The sequence below is a fragment of the Oncorhynchus mykiss genome, chromosome 25 (genome assembly GCF_013265735.2).
Source record: "Oncorhynchus mykiss isolate Arlee chromosome 25, USDA_OmykA_1.1, whole genome shotgun sequence".
Classification (NCBI taxonomy): domain Eukaryota; kingdom Metazoa; phylum Chordata; class Actinopteri; order Salmoniformes; family Salmonidae; genus Oncorhynchus; species Oncorhynchus mykiss.
This window is the reverse complement of record NC_048589.1, coordinates 943,907-951,835: the sequence shown is the minus strand read 5'-3', so window position 1 is coordinate 951,835 and position 7,929 is coordinate 943,907.

The following is a 7,929-nucleotide window of genomic DNA, read 5'->3' as shown; positions in this document are numbered from 1 at the left end:
GAGGGAATACCAAGAGTGTGAAAAGCTGTCATCAAGGCAAAGGGTGGGTACTTTGAAGAATTTGAAATCTAAAATTATATTTTGATTTGTCTAACACTTTTTTGGTTACGCGTGATTTCATAGTTTTGATGTCTTCACTATTATTCTACAATGTAGAAAATGTAAAAAATAAAGAAAAGCCCTTGAATGAGTAGGTGTGTTCAAACTTTTGACTGGTACTGTATATTTCAACTGATGTTCCAGCTGGTGGTGCAATGTTGTAAACGCAGTCTGCACTACTGTTGTGATTTACATTTTTGAATACCTTGTCAAGTGTAAATAGAGATTGTATTACTCTATGCTGAATCTTAATTTCTTTGCACAGTGATGTGAATTATCTGAAGGAGCCACATGATGGATGGAGCCACAGGCCAGTAAAATCTCAGTTTGTCAAATTCAGGCCTGCCAATAAATGTGCAAGACATTCCTTTTTCATTATCGAAACTGGGATATGCTTTAACACCCCAGCCATCCTACAATCTAAACTAGATGCCCTCAATCTCACCCAAATTATCATGGAACCTACCAGGTACAACCGCAAATCCGTAAACACGGGCACCCTCATAGATATCATCCTGACCAACCTGCCCTCTAAATACACATCTGCTGTCTTCAACCAGGATCTCAGCGATCACTGCCTCATTGCCTGCGTCCGTAATGGGTCCGGGGTCAAACGACCACCCCTCATCACTGTCAAACGCTCCCTAAAACACTTCAGCGAGCAGGCCTTTCTAATCGACCTGGCCCGGGTATCCTGGAAGGATATTGACCTCAGTCCATCAGTAGAGAATGCCTGGTTATTCTTTGAAAGTGCTTTCCTCACCATCTTAAATAAGCATGCCCCATTCAAAAAATGTTCAACCAGGAACGGATATAGCCCTTAGTTCACTCCAGACCTGACTGCCTTTGACCAGCACAAAAACATCCTGTGGCGTACTGCATTAGCATCGAATAGCCCCCGCGGTATGCAACTTTTCAGGGAAGTTAGGAACCAATATACACACAGGCAGTTAGGAAAGCAAAGGCTAGCTTTTTCAAACAGAAATTTGCATCCTGTAACACAAACTCCAAAAAGGTAAGGGACACTAAAGTCCATGGAGAATAAGAGCACCTCCTCCCAGCTGCCCACTGCACTGAGGCTAGGAAAAACTCACCACCGATAAATCTACAATAATCGAGAATTTCAAGAAGCATTTGTCTACGGCTGGCCATGCTTTCCACCTGGCTATCCCTACCCCGGTCAACAGCTCAGCACCCCCCATAGCAACTTGCCCAAGCCTCCCCCATTTCACCTTCACCCAAATCCACATAGCTGATGTTCTGAAAGAGCTGCAAAATCTGGACCCCTACAAATCAGATGGGCTAGACAATCTGGACCCTCTCTTTCTAAAATGATCCACCGCAATTGTTGCAACCCCTATTACTAGCCTGTTCAACCTCTCTTTCGTATCGTCTGAGATCTCCAAAGATTGGAACGCTGCCGCGGTCATCCCCCTCTTCAAACTGTTACAAACCTATATCTATCCTACCCTGCCTTTCTAAGGTATTCGAAAGCCAAGTAAACAAACAGATTACTGACTATTTCGAATACCACCACACCACTATGAAATCTGGTTTTAGAGCTGGTCATGGGTGCACCTCAGCCACACTCAAGGTCCTAAACGATATCATAACCACCATCGATAAAAGACACTACCGTGCAGCCGTACTAATTGACCTGGCCAAGGCTTTCGACTCTGTCAATCACTGCATTCTTATCAGCAGACTCAAATGACTGCTTTGCCTGGTTCACCAACTACTTCTTAGACAGAGTTCAGTGTGTCAAATCAGGGGGGGCTGTTGTCTGGACCTCTGGCAGTCTCTATGGGGTTGCCACAGGGTTCAATTCTCAGGCCGACTCTTTTCTCTGTATACATCAATAATGTCGCTCTTGCTGCTGGTGATTCTCTGATCCATCTCTACGCAGACGACACCATTTTGTATGCTTCTGGCCCTTCTGTGGACACTGTGTTAACTAACCTCCAGACGAGCTTCAATGCCATACAACACTCCTTCCGTGGCCTCCAACCGCTCCAACCTCCAACCGCAAGTAAAACTAAATGCATGCTCAGTCTGGTTAGACTGTAAACTCTCCTTCCAGACTCACATTAAGCATCTCCAATTTAAATTTAAATCTAGAATCAGCTTCCTATTTTGCAACAAAGCATCCTTCACTCATGCTGCCAAACATACCCTTGTAAAACTGACTATCCTACCGATCCTTGACTTTGGCGATGTCATTTACAAAATAGCCTCCAACGCTCTACTCAGCAAATTGGATGCAATCTTATCACAGTGCCGTCCGTTTCTTCACCAAAGCCCCATATGCTCGTTGGCTGGCCCTCGCTTCATATTCGTGCCAAACCCACTGGCTCCAGGTCATCTATACGTTTTTGCTAGGTAAAGCCCTGCCTTATCTCAGCTCACTGGTCACCAAAATGGTATCAGCACCCACGCGTAGCACGCACTCCAGCAGGTATATTTCACTGGTCACCCCCAAAGCCAATTCCTCTTTTGGCCGCCTCTCCTTCAGTTCTCTGCTGCCAATGACTGGAACGAACTGCAAAAATCACTGAAGCTGGAGACTCATATCTCCCTCACTAACTTTAAGCATCAGCTGTCAGAGCAGCTTACAGATCATTGCACATCTGTAAATAACCCACCCAACTACCTTGTCCCCATATTGTTTTTTTGTTTGTTGCTCCTTTGCACCCCAGTATCTCTACTTGCACATTCATTTTCTGCACATCTATTAGTCCAGTGTTTAATTGCTAAATTGTAATTATATCGCCAGTATGGCCTATTTATTGCCTTACCTCCCTAATCTTACTTCATTTGCACACACTGTATATACACTTTATATTGTGTTATTGACTGTACGTTTGTTAATTCCATGTGTAACTCTGGTGCTGTTTGTATCGCACTGCTTTGCTTTATCTTAGCCAGATCGCATTTGTAAATGAGAACTTGTTCTCAACTGGCCTACCTTGTTAATTAAAGGTGACATAAAAAAAATATTTAAAAAAACAAGGCTCAAATATAGCTCTGTACCCGCAGGTCTGCAACAGTGCTGTTCAAGTTCCCCTAAATAATTAATACACACAAAATTGTCTTCACAGTTGCCAAATTAATGTTACATTTCTTGGCATTGACTTGGAGCAAAAGCAATAGGTGGTACGTTCTGACATTAAAATGGTTACACAATGTATATAGAAATGACTCCATCTCTGAACTATTTTCAGTGATTTGATGTGAATTACATCACTTTTCCATGTTAAGATAAAGTGAGGTGTGCCTCTTGTTTTAGTGGTCTTTGCCTCTAATCGCATGGCACAAGTTAATAGCACAGGCACAAGCATTGCAAAAGAGCACCTTCTCTCACATCTAAAATGTATTGGGAAATTATTCAATTTGTGGTTCAGTCCAAGACAAAAAGGCCAGTGACTATCCAAGTTCCAGTGTCTATCTAGCTGTGAATTTTCAACTTTTCTAAATCCATTATGAAGAATCTTTGTCACATAACATTCCACATGAAGCAGTATCTGCATTAACTAGACCTGTTTATGATAATACTTTATCAAAGGATAGTTTCTGATTGAGCGAATGAAGCTGACAGACGATGAACTGAACACTTTTGCATGCTTAGATTATTTTGAAATCGCATTCAGTTTGTATCTTCCCTTGGCCCAACTCGTTTGATCCATACATCAGGCAAATCTGGTTTACTGTTTGGCAACATGACTGGTCCTTCACTCTGGCTTGTATGACCCCTCCCACATCCGGGAAAGGCTGTCTCATAGGTGGTCTCTCTCAGGGAGAGACGTAGGGTGTCTCTCTGTCCATTAATAAGGTGCCCTGGTTGTGATTCAAGTTCTCCCTCTGCTTTAATAGATATCTGTTGGTTTGAGGGCCCTGGTTCAGTATCACTCAGCCAAGTCTCATTGGAATCTTCTAGCGCGTCAGATGAACTCTGAGTTGACTGTCTTTGGCGCTGTTGATTTGGGTAAAGGTAATTACCCTGGTCTTTATTGAAATTCCTTTGAACTCCCAAAAGCCCCTCTGACTGCAGAGGTCGAGGACCTAGGTTATCATGCTGAGCAGGATGGCAGACCTTCAGTTCCCTGTTTAGATGAACATGGCAACATTATTTTACCACAGTTTTTTTAGGACTGAAAAAGCAACATAGGGATTGGAAAAAGGTGGCAAATCCACATGCTACACATTTCACCAGAAGTAGGATTATCCCCAGCTTTCTGAACAACGAGGCAGTAGTAGGGTGCATAATGATGCCCGCACAGCAAAAGGCCATGGATCCAACTCTTCCAGCTCTATCAGCGTGTGGAGCTGAATTATATGATATGCAGTAGTTGGCTAAAAAGTCAAGACAGCCCAGCAGCAGCTGATATGCAGAGTGCCTCCACACCAATAAGCTGCCATTCTAGAAGGACAAGGAGACCTATGGTGACAAAAAACACTTTCTCCAACAGCAGCAGTGCCATAAATACTCAGTGGAATATTGTGGAAAGTGGAAAGATTTCCATAATTGGGAACATTTGTATCGTTCTCCCCTAAGGCAAGATGTTGCTTATGACAAGAGATAGGAAGATAAATGGGCAAGGAGTACAAAAAGGCATGCTCTCAGAATTATTGTTCCCAAATGACCAACCATATTATATATTTCAGTAAGGAAAGTGTGAACTGTGAACATTTCACAATGAATCATCTAATCTGAACTTTGGTCTAGGATCGAGAGTAATGGTTAATAATCAGCTATGTTACATGTTTAATGCCATTAAACCTATAGTTAGTGCTTCCTAACAGAACTGCTGGGCTTTCATTTAAGTAGAGATCCAGTTCATTTCTCCAGCACTGGCAATTGGCTAGCTGTTTTTTCTCTGCCACTGTACCCATCAGAAGATTATGCCATTTTGCTGAGGAATACTGTACCGTGCCAGTCTGATGCCCATGAAAAATGCCATCTAAAACAGACAACATTTGAAAAGTGTGCCACTATGGTTATTTCATCCATCTGCATGAAGATGTTTACATTCATTATCTCTCAATTAATTATTAATTATATTTATTTTATAGTTTAGTTTAGATTTGATAATTTTCAAACTGTTCTTTTCAATGTAATGTCTGTGACACTGGTGTGTGCAAAGGTGTCCTCAGACTAAAGTCTCTCCTTATCTATTTTCAACATTAATTTATTTAATAACATGCTAAGTTAATCCCCTCTGTATAAGGTATAGGAAACTGCCAAAATAAAGAAAACAACAACATAAATTGTCTTGACGTTGTGCCACCACAAGCCTCCAGAACAGCTTTAATGCACCTTGGAATAGTGTCTGGAACACTATTGGAGGGATGCAACACCATTCTTTAAAAACTTCTTATGGTATAGGGGACGGTTGCGTCCCACGGGCAAAAAACAGGGAAATGCAGCGCGGCAAATAAAAAAAAAATTATATAAAAATCTAACTTTCATTAAATCACACATGTAAGATACTCAATTAAAGCTACACTCATTGTGAATCCAGCCAACATGTCAGATTTTTAAAAGGCTTTTCGGCGGAAGCATAAGAAGCTATTATCTGATGATAGCCCAATAGTAAACAAAGAGGGTAGCATATTTCAACCCTGCAGGCGCTACACAAAACTCAGAAATAAAATATAAAACATGCATTACCTTTGACGAGCTTCTTTTGTTGGCACTCCAATATGTCCCATAAACATCACAATTGGTCCTTTTGTTCGATTAATTCTGTCCATATATATCCAAATGTCCATTTATTTGTCGCGTTTGATCCAGAAAAAAACAGCTTCCAAAAAACGCAACGTCACTACAAAATATTTCAAAAGTTGCCTATAAACTTTGCCAAAATATTTCAAACTACTTTTCTAATGCAACTTTAGGTATTTTTAAACGTTAATAATCGATCAAACTGTAGACGGGTCTATCTGTGTTCAATACAGGAAGACAACAAACCAACGCTATTTTTCACATCTTGCGCACTCTCAACAGTGTTGCCAAGTTCCTAGATGGCCTACTTCTTCATTGCACAAATGAATAACCTCAACCAAATTCCAAAGACTGGTGACATCCAGTGGAAGCGGTAGGAACTGAAAACAGGTTCCTAAGAAATATCATTTGCCAATGAGAACTCAGTGAACAGACAGAGACCACATTTTTTTACATTCTGAACAGTTAGTCCTCGGGGTTTTGCCTGCTACATAAGTTATGTTATACTCACAGACATGATTCAAACAGTTTTAGAAACTTCAGAGTGTTTTCTATCCAAATCTAGTAATAATATGCATATCTTATATGCCTGGCATGAGTAGCAGGAAGTTGAAATTGGGCACGCTATTTATCCAAAAGTGAAATTGCTGCCCCCTATACCTTAAGAAGTTTTAACAAGAAATTCCATAATTTGGTATTTTGTGTTCTGGGTTGAGATCTGGTGACTGAGAGACACACACACACCCTTTAAACCCCCTGCACTCCTTGAGACCCCTCTTTCAATGTCACTGAGATCTCTTCTTCTAGTCATGGTAGCCAAAATAATGGACAACTGTGCATTTTTATACATGACCCTAAGCATTAGGCTATGGAATGTTAATTGTTTAATTAACTCAGGAACCACACCTGTGTGGAGGCACTTGCTTTGAATATACTTTGTATCCCTCATTTACTCAAGTGTTTCCTTTATTTTGGCAGTTACCTGTATATTACTGTTAGACAACTAATCACCATATTTTGTGTACTGTTCGACACACCAGCTTTGGGCTTTTGGTGCTTTACTGCCACCTGTTGAACAATACTTGCATGTGTCTGTATTTATTCAGTTGTGTGTGCGCACGTCAGTCGGTCTGAGCATACATTGCAATGGGGTCTTTGTGTGACAGTATGTGTTTTTATTGACATTGTCAGGGAGCTCCACCAGTGTAGGAGATGCAAGCAGTGTTCATACTGGCTGTAGTGGCAGTCCCTATGGGTGTGCTGCTGTCAAGAACCATGGCATGGATGTCCACTGGAAAGACACACTCAGAACTTATCGACCGCCTGAGAGGTATGAGAGACTGATGTCAGTCCTGGGCTCCGTTCAGCAGGACACAACTTTGTTGAATGTTCAGATGGAAACATGTTACCTGTGGTTCTCAACCTTTTTTGGTTACTGTACCACCAAGTACCCCCTCATCCATTTTACCAGTAAGCCTATGGTCTCAAGAGTCTTCTCAAGTAGCCCCTGGGGATAAGCCGAGTACCCACAGGGGTACTACCCCTGGTTGAGAACCACTGATGTAGACCAAACATGCCTCTCTGGCATGTAGAGTAGGAAACATACTATTGCAAGAAGCAAACAGTTTTTAATTTTTTTTTGCTGTTGAATATTGATGCCCATATCCTGCTAAAAAGCCACTGTGTTCAATGTGTGTGTGCATGCGAGCATGGTCGCACTCTTCTTTTTTTGCCTAGGCACTGGTGTACCACACACACCCGCAGCCCCCGCAAGGTTAAGGGGACCACAGGAAATTAGCTGTAAAACCGCAAAATGTTCTGTCAGCTTCATGGCAAAATGTGTAGAAAAGCAGGAAATTAGCTTTAAAAATGTATAATTCTCTCATCCTCATAGCAAAATGTGCAGAAAAGACAGCCAGGTAACCCATGACACAAGTCCGTATTCGACGTCTAGCCATGTCTGAGGACGTCAAGAGACGACGTGGAAACCGGCCACTAGGAGCAATAGTAAGCGCTGTTACCTTCAAGTAGGCTTGCTCCCCCAATTGATCAGTTTGGCTGGCTAGCGATACGAAGAGTCTTGGTGGTTGCAGACTAATTACATTTAA